Consider the following 16,905-nt stretch of genomic DNA (forward strand, 5'->3'; position numbering starts at 1 on the left):
TCAAACACATTAAAATTTTATTTTGGACAGATATATTTTACTTTTAAATTTTAATATCGAATATCTTAATATATTTTTCTTCTTTTTAGCCGACCATACCAATAGGTATGGTAGGCTATTAGGATCGGCAAAAAAAAAGTTTTTTTAACAAATTTCTTACAGTGTGTAAAAGCGTAGAAAAGTTAAAATAGTTCAGACGATTTTGCAGATTTTTTTACGGACCAAATATAAGTTTTTATTTTTGTTTTGATAAAAATTCAAATATAATGAAAGCAGTTCTTAACACAATTACCTGGATATAATTTACAAAAAAAACTAAGAGGGTAGCTAGCACAAGATAAACTTGCAATGCAACTTTTGAAATTCTCCCATCCATTTTAAAATCGACAAATACCAGCCTTATATTTATTAAAGCTCAGTATATACGAGAAAACTTTTAAAAACTTCTCTAGTCTAAGTTTGTTCCGAAACTCACTAAATTTTAATTTAGACTCCTTTCTTTCCCGTCATCTATCAGGAAAATGATACGCAGGCCCAAGCCCGCCACTATTTTACAATATAGTCACGTTCCGCGAAGTGCATGTACATATATATCCTTATCCGCATGAAAAATGCGCTTTTGTGATATATACTGGCGCATCTTTCCCGCTCTTGGTTCGGATGCGACCTGGATTAGGAAAACATATTTCTATTACGTTGTCGGGGCGTTGAAGTATTTTACTGCGATGCTTTATTCGTCGAGCGTACGACCTTTTAGTTTGAAAGATGGAGCGTTAAATCTGGTTTTGATGCGAAGCGTTAAAATCGCATTGTGCATTGTGTATATTTTTTATGAAATATGACGTATATAAAATGTTTAGATTTGTAAACCACTTTTTTATAAACTCTTTTTTTTATAAAAAAATTGTGTGGGCACTATGTGCTCATATTTGAAGTGAAACTTCTTACTAACAGCTAGTAAATTTAAAACAGCCTCTACACTATGCAGAGAACTCTTCGAAGCAGATCAAGGTGTCGTTTCGTCGCCCAACTTTGTCGCATTTCGGTTTATTTCCAGTTATCTTCGCCCACTTCGGTTTGTTTCGACCTACTTTCGATTCTTAAAAGCGCATGAAAACTACTCGTGAGGAGGGCCTGCGAGATTTTTTTTGCGTTTTTTTGTTGCCTTGTTCAATTTTGTTTCGTTTTGAGCTATTTCCAAAACGTGGCGGTATCTGTACCCGAGGCAAAGGATTTTTTTTTCATAAATCTCAGTGAAATAAGTAAACCTAGACGTTTCTAAAATAGCTGTTGTTACGATGATATTTCTTGGTGATATTATGGTAAATTCTTTGAGGCTGTTAAAGAAGTATACGGCCTAACCAAGAAGGTAAGCTGCCCAATCATAGCACAAAATAGCGAACTTCCAAAAGAGGAAGAGCAAATTAGAAACCGCTGGAAAGAGCATTACAGCCATATCCTTAACCAAGAAAACAACCAACTACAGGAAAAAGTAAAAGAACAGCAGTCTAAACTTTATATTGCATTCATCGATCTAACAAAAGCCTTCGACTCTGTGAACAGAGATGCACTTTGGGCAATTTTGAAAAAGTTCGGAGTACCCAACAAATTTCTTACAGTGTGTAAAAGCGTCCATAACAACAACCAGTCAAGAGTGTCACGTCATGGATCACTGAGCGATCCCTTCCTGACTAATACAGGAGTTAGGCAGGCATGTGTCTTAGCGCCTCTTCTATTCAACGTATTCATGGCAGCGCTCTCCATTATAGTGGACAGCAAATTACAGGAGAGAGGATTGGGCATTAGATACAGATATGACGGCGGTCTGTTCAACATAAAAAGACTGAGGGCAAATACACGTACAAAATTCATCACAGAACTTCAATACGCTGATGACTGCGCTCTAGTTGCAAACACGTTACAACAATTACAAGAAACGTTGAACACATATACCTGGGCATACGAGACTTTGGGCCTTAAGCTAAATATCGACAAAACCAAAATCATGTGCACTCCCTCGGAAGATCATAACAATGCTGTAAAAATCGGAGAGGAATGTAGCGGAATTTATTCCTCGGCAGTTTGATTTCGGAAAAGGCCAATATCGACTGTGAAATTCAGCACAGAATTAGCAACGCCTCAAGAGCATTCTGGAAATTAAAAGATAGGGTTTTCTACAATCATGAGTTGAGTACAAAAACGAAACTGGCAGTGCAATTATAATCCCCACCATGTTATATGGGAGCGAAACCTGGGTGCCGTACCGTCGACACACGAAGGCATTAAACAAGTTGCAACAGAGACACCTTAGACAACTCTTAATCCGGTGGTTCCATCATGCCTCAAACGTATCGGTCCTTGAAAAAGCTAACTGCGAGAGTATTGAAGTCATGGTTACAAAATCCCGCTTAAGATGGGCTGGTCACGTATGCAGAATGCAAGAAAACCGCATACCAAAATCTCTGCTTTACGGTGAGCTTGTAGACGGTAAGAGGAGGCCGGGTGGACAATCCAAAAGGTACATGGACATTTTGCACGAAACTTAAAGGGGATTAACATGCAGAATCATTGGGAAGCAGTTCACAATAGAACTCAATGAAGAAGAATTGTAAACTCAGTTAACAGCGACAACCAAAAAGTAAAGAGGCAACAAAGCAATGAGATTTTTGAATGTCCGGAGTGCGGTAGGAAAATAACATCACGTATCGGGCTTTTCAGTCACAGAAAAGCTCATTAAAGAAAACGCCTTGCGTGACCATCTTTTGATGCGTGTCGAATACTCGTCAGCGAGTAATGGCAGTATAATTACATCTCGTTTTATGTTGATATATTTTCCACAAGATTGATATTTGAATACGCGTTTATAATATGTAAAGTAGATATTTAAGAACAAAACTTTTCACCCAATCTGATAAGATAATTACAAATTTACAAAATTACAAAAACCTAATTTTAAAATGTTTGAACATCCTGTAACTCTAAAACTATGCATTTCCATACCCATGTTTATAAGAACTTTTTTTCATATTTTTTGTTGAGGAATTAATTAAAGAGTACTTATTTAAAACTTTCGCAGGTAGTAAAACTTCGTTCATGGCAAATTAATAAAATTGCATTTATCTCATCAAGAAGGCCGAAATCGACAAAATATCAAGAGACAACTTTTAATCGGCATTAAACTGCTCACACTATTTTGCTAACAAGAGAAAAAAACATCAGTGGCGTACATGCATTTTTTCGAAAAATATTCCAGTGATAACCCATATGCACGTCCCTGGTGAATATGTCGACACTTTTTTAGCTTTAAAATATGTCGCATTTATAGTAACTTTTACTCTCAAAATTTCATTCGAAGCACTAAAAGTACTTGGAAGAAAATTATAATAAATATACAGGGTTGTTCACCACATACGACACGGAATATTGTAGTTAAATGATTAGATTTTTACAAATTGTAAGTTTTGGGTTCGTTGAAGGACTATTAGAGCTACAATTTAAAAATATTTTTACAAGATACAGAGTGTCCCAAATAAGTAAAAAATATTATAGTTGTCTTTTTTAAATGGAACTCCCTGTATATTATTCTATTTAGATTCTACGATTAAAATAAAGGTAAATTTGATTAAGGTTTATCACACTTAAATCTTACCGTTTTTGAAGTATTCTCAATTTTATGAAATTGCAGTAAAAATTTTAAGACTTCATTTCTCCAAGGGTATCAAAGTTTTTAATACTAAATATTTACTGAAGATTATTTATTGATCAGATATTGTGTTGCAATAATAAAAATTTCACTGCCTTATACAGAGTGTCCAAAATTTATATTAAATAATTACCAGCTTTAAACGGCAATAACTAGTTTAATTTAAATGGAACACCCTATATATTTTACGTGAATCAGATGCACAACGTAATTGTCTATCAACTTGTATTATACCATTTTTTACCCATCTCTTCAAGTTTTCTCAGAAAATGCATTTTCTTATAATTTAGACCTCATTTATCACTATACCCATGGAATATTGACATTTTATATTATTTTTAAAGATGTAACAAATTTTCAAAGAGTACAGATACTAATATTGTCAATATAGTTCGCTTATTTCATTAAAAAAATAAAAAAAACTGTTTTGAACTGAGGACCAATTAATATGATCACAGTATGCAAACTACATTAATTGACTGTTTACGTTGATTAATAATAATTGGTCCAAATACTAAAAATCTGAATTTTGCGTGTGTATTAGACAGTGTGGTAAAAAGAAACATCTTATAAATTTTATATATTTCATTTTTTGACGAATGCTTATTTATAAAAACAGAGACGTTTATTTTCATAACTTATTATTATATTGATTTCTAAGCCAAATCCACATTTATTTAGAATATTTTATTATTTAAAACAATTTAAAAGTACGTAATTAACTAATTTTTGGTCGGAAATAATGGTGGTATATTTAATTGGTAAGTACTCCTTTCCAAGATTTAAATAATTTTTTGGTATACCAGTGGGCTTGCAATATTTACCACTTGTATATTTTGTACATATATGTTGCTTTAAAAAAATCTGAAATGTCAATATTCCATGGGTATAGTGATAAATGAGGTCTAAATTATAAGGAAATGCATTTTCTACGAAAACTTGAAGAGATAGGTAAAAAATGGTACAACCAAATTTGATAGACAATTAAATTGTGCATATGATTCACGTAAAATATACAGGGTGTTTCATTTAATTTAAACAAGTTATTGCCGGTTAAAGCTAGTAATTATTTAATATACATTTTTGGACACTCTGTATAAGGTCAAATTTTTATTATAACAACACAATATCTGATCAATAAATAATCTTCAGTAAATATTTAGTATAAAAAACTTTGATACCCTTGTAGAAATGAAGCCTTAAAAGTTTTACTGCAATTTCAGAAAATTGAAAATATTTGAAAAACGGTAATGTTTAAGCATGGTAAACCTTAATCAAATTTACCTTTATTTCAATCATAGAATCCAAAAATAGAATAATATACAGGGTGTTCCGTTGAAAAAAATACAACTATAATATTTTTTACTTATTTGGGACACTGTATCTCGTAAAAATATTTTTAAATTGTATATAATTTATATACAGTTAAGGTTTATTATATAGGTTATCTGTAGAAGTTAAAATATTTTCCTTAAATACGTCCTAATACATGCTTTAGGTTTGCACTTATAATAAAAAATTCCTAAGTTTTTTTTTATTATAGGAGCTACAGATGCCCGACGCGCTATTACCGGACACTGTATAATAAATAAAAAAAAAGGTAACTCACCTCCTAAGAACTCTTTTCTTTTCTTGTTTCTCCTGTTTCTTCCGATTTCTATTCCAAAGGGAGGTCTACGACTTTGCAGAGAGGATTGAAAACATCCTGGAAAAATAGAAAATAGAAAATCACTACCTACTCGACATTCTGCCGGTATATCACCGCTGCGATGTTTATTTTCTGGAAACCTTACGTACGTACGTACCTAGGAAGCGGCTAAATAAACAGGAAGCTTTATAGATATTTTTTAGCGAACGGAACTATCGAATGGGTGCTTTTACAAGCGACAAGGGAAGTATCATTTTTCCTTCGCAACTTATTGAAAAATAAATAGAATTTTATTTTTAGAGAAATTATTCTTTATACGTATTGTAGCAGCAGCATCATTTTTGAGAGGTGTATTGATAAAAGCTGAGTTTGTATTTATGGTAGATATATAAATTTTAATTTTAAAATCTGACGAATTTTGATTTATTTATACACTGAGATGGAAAAAATGTTTATATCTCTATGGCAAATCTACAAAATAAAATAGTTATTTTTTGTAAACACTGCTGGCGTTAATCCAACGGAGACTAAAAGTAGTATCAGACACAGCTACTTTGTTTACGCAATTTTTTTTTTGCAGCCGCTGCAAAAGTTGCATACAGTGTTCATACACCAGCAGAAAGTAGCCCAACACGCGCAGTTTTTATGCAGCAGCTGCCCAAAAAAGTTGCAGGTCGACACTACATGCATTCATTTCATATGTTCACACCAAAGCGCTACTTTTGAAACATATTTTGGTAGCCGCAGCCTTGGAGGGGCAACATTCAACAGTACACCACCCAACCGGATTTGGAACTTTTCATTTTTGAACGTTCTTTCGAATATTGTGCACGCAACGTGTGAATTTTCTTTTTTAAGTCTTCATCGGGCATATGTAATCGCTTGTTTTGACTTCTACGACATCGCAATTTGTCGATTAATTCTTTACTAAATATCTACATATAAATCCTGGAGTTAACTGAAAAAATATGTATACATTTCGGCCAACAGAATACTGCTCTGATGTTCGCAGTAAAAGTTTCAACTGATTAATAATCTTCTGCTGCACTTCCAACCTTTCTCAACAATTGTTCACACACGGCAATCTCTTAAACTGCGCGCAACATAAAAGTAGCCTACGCAGCCAAGCTGCGATCGCGACGTTGCAGGTTGCCTAGGTATTCACACTTGCAGCAGATCAAGTTGCGCAGTTTTTTTAATGTGCTGCGCAACAAAAGTAGCTATGTGTGATACTACCTTAATTTCCAGCAGTGGCTTACTAATAAACAAATTTGCCTAACGGACAAAAAATCCTTAACGTTTTGGAAAGTATCAGCGTTTTCAGATGGAGCGGAGCATCCGCGACGAACCGTCCGCGACTTTGAGCAAGTACCATGAGTTTATATGCACGATTTCCCATGGATCGCGTATGCTCCGTTCGGATGAGCTATACTGAAAAAACATTCGCCCGCGCGGACGCTCCGCGCTTACGGTCCGCTCCATCTAAAAGCACTGTATATCTCTTTCCGTCGTTGCGTCGGAAGCAAAAAAAATACAAAGAAAAAACTATTTAAAATATATAACTGCAACTATTCGAGAACACTTTCGTTTTTTTTTTAAACAGATACGTCTACAAAAACCGTTGGCGTTTTGTTAAAATGACATTATATCAAGTTACCTAAATTACAAAATTAACAATTTCTACCTGATAACAATTACTTAATAAGGTAAAACCAAAAAGCTTCAAACTTTCTGTATGATTATTTTTAATTCGGAAATATACAAGACTGGGTTTAAGTGACTTTGGTGCCCTCTAACTTAATCCCTGTAGGTTTTAGAAGTTTGTTACTTAGAAATTAAAATGTTTTCTGTGGGATCTACGGTTCAGTCAGAAAATTGAATCCTAACCAAACATTTTTTTGTGTTTCTCAAAAACGGTGGGGTGGGGGGAATACGAATTTTCGAATTCAAGCTTTTCCAGTGGACCACTTAGGACTGAGAAATATGAGAGCGGGGGTAATTTGATGGGTTTCTAGACCTTTTTTGATGTAGAATGTAGAATGTTTAGGAGGGAAGTTAATCACCACGACCTTACTGATCTATTGTGTGTTCCCCTTTCTTGAGTTATAACGAGTTCCAACTCATCATACAGTCTCAGGGCTTTAACAAAAGCCAATATCTGAGACGGCTCCACAGAGACCAGCTCTCCATCCTTGACATCAGCCGTACCAAAGTTGAAAAGGTGTTCTGGTGTTTTTGCCATTTTCCCCACAGAATCTGCATTCGCCGTTGTGCCTACTGAGGTGTTCGTTGAGGAGACAATCCCAAGATTGTTTTTACTTAAATCGAGGAAAGCCTTTGATTTTTCTCGGTCGTAAGTTCTGAAGTACTTTTTCGAGTACCTTTTTTGATGCCAGATTGACTGTACTATCAATAAACAGGAATGGTGTAGTCGCTTTTTTATATTTGACAAGTACATATTTTTATATATTTTACCTAAAAAGTTTTTTTCTGTCTCTATGATTAAGTTTGGTCTAAGATAAGTTTGGATGCCAAGTTTGGAGCACTTCGTACATGCATGTAATATGTAATGTTAGGAAACGTGAATAGATAGTAATTGACCTGGGCCTGTATAAGTGTTTTTCTGATAAATGAGTAGAGAAACCCAGGAAAGAAAGAGTCTAAATCAAAATTTAGTGAGTTTCGTCTAAATCTGCAAAAGTTTTGAAAAAGTTTCCTCTTAAATTTGGAGTTTTAATAAAGATAAAGCTAATATTTGTCGATGTTCAAATTGATGAGACAATTTAAAAAGTTGCTAAGTTTGTTTTCTTTTATCTGTTTGGCTTTTCATGAAATCTATAGTATTATTAATATAGCTCTTTGTATAATATCCAACCTAGCAAATTATTTCTCATTCTAGAATCGAGAATCAGGTATTTTAGCAAATTTGTTACGGTTTAAATTTGTAAAGTCCTATGGTAATATAATTTCGATTGAATTCTTTGAGAAATGGTTATTTTAAATTTTGATTATTGTCATTTTGTTTGCTGTTGTTAAAGTATCACATTTTCCAATAACTAATATCACCCGAACTAAATCGAACTAAATAAATTTTATGCTTTTTTAACATTTTAAAACAGCAAAAATATGTCGTTAATTAGAATTCTCTAAATAATCTATCCATAATCTATTAAAAAATGAAAACAACGTTATATTACCACATTCAAAAAATCAACCAAATTTTCATATTTTTTTAGTTTTCTCTAAAACTATTTTTTATATGTGACATTAATGATGTATATTTGATACCAATTAAACTTTCAGTTACGTAATCGAGGGCGCAATTTTTAAATTAATTGTTGCCAACCATAGACATATTCGGCGCCGGGCTGACTAACTGGAATTTAAATTTCCCGCTCGTGATTCAGGTGGTAGCTCTGCTGTAAAAAATGTCAAGTTGCCACATTTATTTATTTTCTGACATTGTCATTTGTTTTGACACTTTAGTTTTGTATTACGAGTTTTTGATTTTAATAAATAGTGTTGTGATACTTTAAGCTGACTAGCTTTTTACTAACAGACCTTGCAGTCGAACATTGTTCTTTTGAGAACCTCTTTTAGTGCAAAGTGTACAAGAAGTCAGTGTCCATTTTCATTTTATATTATTACTCAAAATCCCTATTGTACATCATAGTTGTTACCTATAAAAGATAGAGGGAATCATGGCATCTTAAAATTCTCGTTAGTAGTATCCCAAGGGAGTTATAACTCCATTTACGGTTAGCATAAACAAGACGATGTAAGCTTATATTAATTCAGTAAGAAATTAAATAAAATAAATAGCGTAGATCTACATATTATATATGTTGAATACCATACGAAAGTTCCAAAGTATTTAAAAATTTTTGGACTTTTTCACTCGTGAAAAAAAAAGTGCAAAATATCTCTGTCGACGTAACATGCAGATAATTTGGAATACCACCAAAATAGCATCAGATATATGTTGTTTATATTAAAAAGGTAAATAAAACGTTGATTAAAACGTATCCAAATATTAATTAAAAAAGAAAATTAGATAAAATATTTACAGTAGTCGCACATATATACGTTCCGGCGTCATATCCGACACAGACTGCACTCATGATTCGCATGTGAGGCACTGATCCCTTCATTTGCGCATGCGCGGCAGAGTTCTGGGACGTTCAAAATCGGAAATAACAAGAACCGGAACAAAGCTACGTTCTCTTCTAGCTCTCTACTTAAATCAAATTCTAGAGCGAGTTCTGAGGAGGTCGAAACAATTCAGCTTGCATTAGATTCCCTATTGGTTCTTCTCTTCTGATTTATGCTCCTGTTCTGTTACCCTATATCTCTCCTACAATTAAGATCAGATTAAGACACATCTATTGACACCGGACACCTTATATGTTAAAATACATCAACCAGGTTGAGCTACAGTGCGTACCAAAGAAATTTACATATATTGTAGAATCAAAAAACAGCAAGAATAACATAATTTGGACTAAACGTTCTCTATAACTAAATTTGCATCATACTATAACTAAATTTGCATCAGTTATAGTATTCCAAATTAGCGACATGAAGACCTACGCCATAATCCGCAAAAAATATATATGCATGAACATATTGAAAAAATACATTTAACAAATTAAAATATAAACCAATACTTACCTGTAGACCCAATCAAAATTAATTTAAATAAAAAATCAGATTTAAATTCCTCTAAAAGCGTTTTGTCCCGTCACAATTATTTGTGCACATATTTTTGCTCTGTACTATAAATTTAAATAACTACAAAATCTGTTGTTTACTAAATACAAGCCCAACTAGTAGTTTATACCATATTTAAATACATAACGCCACGCATAGCTTCAATAAGTGAGTATTCCAAATTACCAACAGTATTGCGAATTACCCTCATTTCCTCTATTTAAAACTCGATTTTTTTTTCTTGGTGTCTATTAATTTATAACCTGTATAATTACTGGCTTGACAATTTAACAAACGAAAATAAAATAAAAAGAAAGCACAAAAATAAATTATTATTTGTTTCCCCCTTTCGACAGAACCCTGGTGGGCGTACGGTATAATTGATAGGATGGTAATTAAGCGTCCAAATTTGACGCTCGCCCGGTAATTAACCATTTGGATATTTGTAAAAGTGGAAACCGATCGGAAAATGGGACCGTATTGAATTGCTTACCGCCTACGCGCTAGGTGGCGTGACAAAACAATGCCCCTTCCCGATAAAACAACACCGGATGCGTTTTGTCGAGCATTGTGTACGTTTAGTAGGGTTAAATTGGGTCCTTAATCTATTTATTGTTAATCCTGTTATACATGCATGTACAGAATAGCACGGAAATATCTTAGTGTAGTTCTAGTGACCAAAGTAAAAATAAAAAAAATTGTGTTTCAATTGCTATTACATACAGAGTGTACCAGAAATTGCATTAGAAGAACTAAAATCTCTAGATCGAAAATTTTTTGCATCATTGTTTCACAGTGAGATTTTTCGACTAAAATCTTTTCAATTGTCTTTTGCTAATATTTGTAAGTACCAAAAGTTGGCAAAAACTTTCTTACTTTAAATGTATAGCTGTTTGCGAGCTTTTACCATTTTTGAAGTAAATGTGATATGTGTATTGTGATATTTTTGTAATGATGTATGATTGTATGTAATGATTTGTATTTTATTGTGATATTTTTCTAAAGGACTTTTACATAATAACCAATTCCCAAATATTCCTTTTTATTTACTAACACTGCTGGGACTTGTTGCTTTATGGGTTTATCTCATTTTCCAGCACTTATGAATTCACATACAAAGTGGCATTTTGGTTTATTTTAATTTTTTTGTAATACTTTTAGTGGGTCGATCCCACTTCTGATATCAGAATACGTTTTTGTTACGTGTTTCTAAAATAAAACCACTAGATTTCATTCATAACTCCTTTGTTCCGTCGTGAATCGAGCCATCAAAAAGTTATTATAACTTATTTACTTCAATTGAAAAATCCACCTTTTTAATAATGGAACGGCCTTTTAATTCGCTAGTTTTTGATATATCATGTTTCTATACTTAAAATACCTAACTATCAATTTGAAGTTAGTCAAAAAGTCAGCGAAGCTGAACAAATTTGGCAAAGAAAATAAAGTGTTCCTACTACTGGGGCCCGCTCACCAAGGGATAGAAAGCAATGGAAAAGCAAATGATCTAGCTATAAAAGGAGAAAAGACTCCACTAACTGGACCAGAACTGTTCTGCTTCCCATGTAAAAACCAACTTAAAGCGGAACTCAAGAACCTGGAAGACTCCATCCGTAAACTGGAATGGGAATCCTCCAACGGTCTAAGACTCTCGAAGAAATTGCTCAGAACTTAGGACCGAGAATAATCAAAGTTTCTCCTCAACAATCACCTCAGTATATGAAAGCTAAGAAAAAATGGCGAGTACAGATTCTGTGGGGAAAATGGGGATCTGGTGTTTTAAAAATTTAGAAAAAAATGCTTAAAATTAGAATAACTAGAAAACGAATTATTTTAGCCATAGGAGCATGGCAGATCAAAAGGTATGAAATAAAAAAACCTTTTTGATAATGAAGTAAATAAATAAATGAATTAATTATATTTACTAGAGAATTTTTTTTATTAAACGGTTTTATTTAGCTCGACCCGTACGGTATTTATTTATTTGGGTCAAAATTAGAAATTGAAATTTAAGTACCTTCCTGTTATCAGATTGATCTGAAATTTGGTACACACCTTTAGTTCCGATGACAATACAATATAGTAATATCAATAACATTGTAAATCTAAGATGGCTGCCGGTACAAAAAGGCGGATTTCATATTTTTCCACAGCCCCCTCAATATGAGTATCAAATGAAAGGGCTACACTAGTAGAATACTGTGGTTATGACAAAATTTAAAATCCAAGATGGACGTCGTTACAAAATGGCGTATTAGGTGAGGGCATGAGTAGTCGTGTCCAGAACAGTTGTGTCCAAGATTGTGTGACGTTAGAAGGACAGATAAAAAAATTGATGATTAGATGTACCTACGTAGTTAGCGGTAGCTTTACCACCCAAGTTAAGGTAATAGGTTAAAACGTGCTGAGGACTGTATGGCATTAGGGTGGCCCCTCTGAAATCCTACCTATGGCAAAGCATATCTTTATACTTTGGTAGATCATGAGCTCGGCATTCGCTGGTGAAGCCGCCACGGCTGGTTATTGATTGTCAAAATCTCCAGTTACGATTATAGTAAGTCGATGCAATCCACACTTAGCTTTTTTAGTAGGCCCCACGTTTTTATTTTAGTCTAATATGCCTAAAAGCTATTCTGCCTAGTACTAAAATATTTCTGAACTAGAAGTTCAAAATACCTAATTGTTATTATTATTTTCTAGTTTTCAGTGCACATAAGATAAAACCGTTTAACTTAAAAGTTTTTTTACCGATTTTTTTAGTACAACCCTCAAGAACTTATTTCACATTATTTCACATTTAATTTATTTCAAGATTTAATCGAAAGAAACCTCGCAATATGTAACGCTTAAATGTCAGTACCGTACAATGTCCATTTCTAATCTAAATCTAGTTGTTAATTAGAAACTTAGAACGGTTTGCAAATGTTCCTTCAAGACCTTGTATGTGACGGTTCCTATAATAAGTTAGCTAAGTTGATTAACATATATGAAATGACAATTTCAAAACAAGTTATTAACTTTGACACTTCCTCTGTATATTTGTACTATTCATTGTAATATTTCTCTCTAATGATGTCCTAATATTTTTATTAAGCTTTTATAATTTTGTATAATTGTATATAAACGAATTGTCTATTTAGCAACATTTTTTATCACTATACAAACTTCAACAAAGAAATTATTAATGAGATTACTCGCACATTTTAATGGAAAACATAAAAGTAGTACTCATTCAGAACATGTGGAATCTAGATTGTTAGACTCTTATTCAGTTAATACTTACAAGACAACATTCTTTATCTTTTTTTATAAGTTCGTTTGTCCAATCAAAATATTTTAAATGTATTTGAAATCTAGACTTTATTCAACTTTGCGACTTGAACAAATTTAAAGAAGTGTGTATCATGAAAAGTAAAGTTGTGAAAAATTGTATTATATTTATTTTTTAAAATAAAAACTTCTAACTAAAAGTCTTCTTCTTCTGGTACTTATTTGAGATCCACTCGATTTTTTGTTGTATGTTGCTTCTGTATGAGTTCTTGAGAGATGGACTGCCAACTGTCTTTCCATTTTTTTGAAGGTATTCCCGGCTGTCTCTTGGGGTTTCCCTTCAAGAGCTATGCGTGATAGCCTGTTTTCTTCCATGCGCTTTACATGTGCGAACCATTGTCTTTTTGTTTGTCTACCCCATCTCACTACGTCCTGTATTCCACATTGTTGTCTGATATTTGTGTTTCTAATTCTGTCTCTTCTAGTCCTCCACATTATGATTCTTAGGTTCTTCATTTCAGCAACCCTTAACATGTTTTTGGTTTTGTTTGTTTCCTCTCGGATTTCAATTATTGGTCAAATGCAAGTCTTAAATTTTTTTAATTTTGCTGTCTGTTTACATGAAGGGGTTTGTGGTTTTACACTATTTACCTCAGACATCCGGACACAGTCGTCGCCGTCGCCGTCGCTCTGTTTATTTGGCTTCTCAGATCTGCCTCTGGATCGTGGTAGTATGACATAACTATTCCTAGGGTTCTAAACTGTGATGCTTGCCCAATAATTTTGTTTTCTACTACCAGTTTGCACCTTATCGGCTCTTTAGAGAAAGTTAAGCATTTAGTTTTTCCTATAGAGATAATCATATTTAAATCTCGTCTTACTTGATAGAATTTATAAAGCTGTCTCTGTATAACTAAAAGTAGAAGTAATAAAGTTAGATTTTCTGTAGAATTATACATTTTTTAATATTTTAACAATTTTGAACACAATTAATATAATTTATCTATCAAAATATACCTCTATTAACAAATCTACTAGTAGAAAGTCAACGCAACGGATGAAGTAATTTTATTCTGGAAAAAGTCATTTCAAAGACAATCAAAGGGAAATTACCAGGACCCCGGAGAACTGTAAACGTCAGGTGATGGCTGTGCAAGATAAAAAAAGAGAATTAAATTACAGCATCATCGTCAGCTTGGAAAGGCGACGATGATATTTTTTCGGCTGTTTGTCGAGATGTTTACAGAAAATTTTAATTAAGCTTATTAAAAAGGAGACGTGAAAAACATCATTAAGTTAAAGCAGTTTGTTTATTTTGGATTTTTTTAAGGTTGTCGAATAAAATTAAAAAAAAGAGACTTTGAAATTTTAGATCTTTTTTTCAGACTTTTTTAACAGCAATTTACAAAAAAGGCCAAGCTTCTGATTTCACTATTTATACCGCCTATATAATGTGATTCATGTTTATGGAGAACCACTGCAGTCATTTTTATATAAAGACAGCTGCTCTATCTCTCCGTATTATTTTTACCATTTTAGTTTAGTCGTTTAATTTGATAAGTAGTAGTATCTTTGTTATGATAAACACAACACCCGGTATATTATTACATATTTGTATATTGCTTTCATTTTTCATAATTTTCCCTTACACTATCCCTATACCCATCTAATAGTTTGCAAGATAAAAAATAAAAAATTGTATAAAATTGACAAAAGCGTGATATTGATGTTAAAATTGCCTTATATCTATCAAAAATAGTAGATAAAATCAAATCAAATCAAATCAAATCTTTTTATTAGGCTCCAATATAAAAAATATACAAAATACAAACCATACTTTGGCTGACTAATAGCCTAATAGCCTAATAAGGAGTGCACCGCGATTATAAAACCGATTCACTGATTGCCAAAGGCATCAGTGTGGCACACTCCCTGTAAAAAATAACTAGTACTAGTAAAAATAGTACTTTAACCGCGAGGGTAGATTAAATGATACTTTAACAACGAGGATACACGCACGTTTTTTAATTGCTTCCATTTTTGAAAATTTTGTATTCCTTTTCAGAAGTTATTCGGGATTTAAATGGAAGTAGTTTGGATATGGCGTTTGTCGTCTCAGACTGAATATCTGTTGGTAATTTAACCAAACCAAAATCGCTATGGAAACAAATATTGTTTTATACACGACGATAAAATTGCATTATCGTCTTCCGAAATTAATTCACTCGCGATTTCATAGCTCGTGAATTAATCATTTCGGTCGACGATCAAATACCATTTTATCGTCTTGTATAAAAAATAACTAAAAATTCATTTTATAGTTTAAGGAAAATCAACATATTCGATCTGTCTAAAGCAACGAATACACATTTGAATACACATAGGGACACAAAAAATATATTTTCTTTCTTTTGTTTTAAGATTAATACAATCTTTGTTATTTTCAAATTCAACCTTATGTATATTATTTAGAAAATTATAAGACTAATAAAATTGCGTGTATACTCTGTTTTTTTTTCTCAGGTAAGATTTCGACAGACGATGACAGAAGAAAAGCAGATGACGTCCCATACAAATCTATTTATTTTACTAAAAAAAGTTTCTAATAATTTTTAAGTTAACTATGGATGGGTTTAAATATAAATTCGTCATGCGTCGTCACTTGTTGTTTTTAACCAGTTTTATTGGTTTATTTCAAAAATGACAGATCGTATTTCAATTTTATTGGTTTGACGGAACGATGAACGACAAACGGACGCCGCACAGTGTGAAATTTTGACGTTCTACCTGGAATTAATTCGATTTAGCAACTTTATCTCAGGTCCTCAGTTATTGTAAAATTTATTCAAGGAATGTCCATTCATCAATAAAAAAACATATGTTTATTTTTAAAATCAAACTTATCATTTAAAAATGCTCATTAGTTTATCTTTCGTACAAAACGATAAAATCATCTAAAATATCTAGCCCATTTAGTAAAATTTTGCAGGCGTTTTAGTGAGAAGTGTTTATTTTCACGGAATAACTACATTGATATTATTTTTATATTAGGCCTACGTGGTAAGCTACCATTTTTTAAAAATATTTCTGCAATACAGTTTGACTGAAAAGAAATGTTAAAGAAGTAACTGCAGTTACCTATGAAAAATTGTAATTTAGCTACTTTAAATATGTTTTTGTTACATAATACCACATAATACCACGATAACTTTGTCATTTCTTGAAAGCCCACTTATTATAGCATACGACATAAAAAAAAATTAGCTGCGTTTAGGTGCGCTTTAGCTATACATATATATTTTTTAAGATGGCTGCGCGCTTCACTCGTCAGGATGTATATGAGTTTTGGACTTCTAACACTCCAAAGAAGCGGCGAAGCGCTGTGGTGAATTTTATATTGGAACGCTTTGAATTCTAGTAATCTTTCAAGAGCTATCAAAGAAAATATAAGAGTTTCGGCCAGGACGTCTTGTCAGAAAATCGAGAACAAATGGAAAAAGGCAAATAGGCATAAACATATCTTCTTATCTAAAAATTCTGATTGGTTAAGGGGAGATTTTCGATTATCTGTAAT

General features: G+C 32.7%; 2 protein-coding genes across 3 annotated transcripts in view; one reads left to right on the forward strand and one right to left on the reverse strand.

Annotated features, from left to right (window-relative positions):
• Positions 1 to 16,905, forward strand: part of LOC115875498 (beta-alanine transporter) — a 934,216-nt gene that overhangs the window by 762,925 nt on the left and 154,386 nt on the right. The window lies entirely within an intron of this gene.
• Positions 1 to 16,905, reverse strand: part of LOC115875507 (prolactin-releasing peptide receptor-like) — a 329,200-nt gene that overhangs the window by 173,989 nt on the left and 138,306 nt on the right. Inside the window, exon 3 of the mRNA XM_030890983.1 lies at positions 5,313 to 5,408. The gene's annotated coding sequence lies outside the window, so the exon portion shown is untranslated. The remainder of the gene's footprint in view (positions 1 to 5,312; positions 5,409 to 16,905) is intronic.

The sequence above is a fragment of the Sitophilus oryzae genome, unplaced genomic scaffold (assembly GCF_002938485.1).
Source record: "Sitophilus oryzae breed Bouriz unplaced genomic scaffold, Soryzae_2.0 scaffold_1389_pilon_pilon, whole genome shotgun sequence".
Taxonomy (NCBI): Eukaryota; Metazoa; Arthropoda; class Insecta; order Coleoptera; family Curculionidae; genus Sitophilus; species Sitophilus oryzae.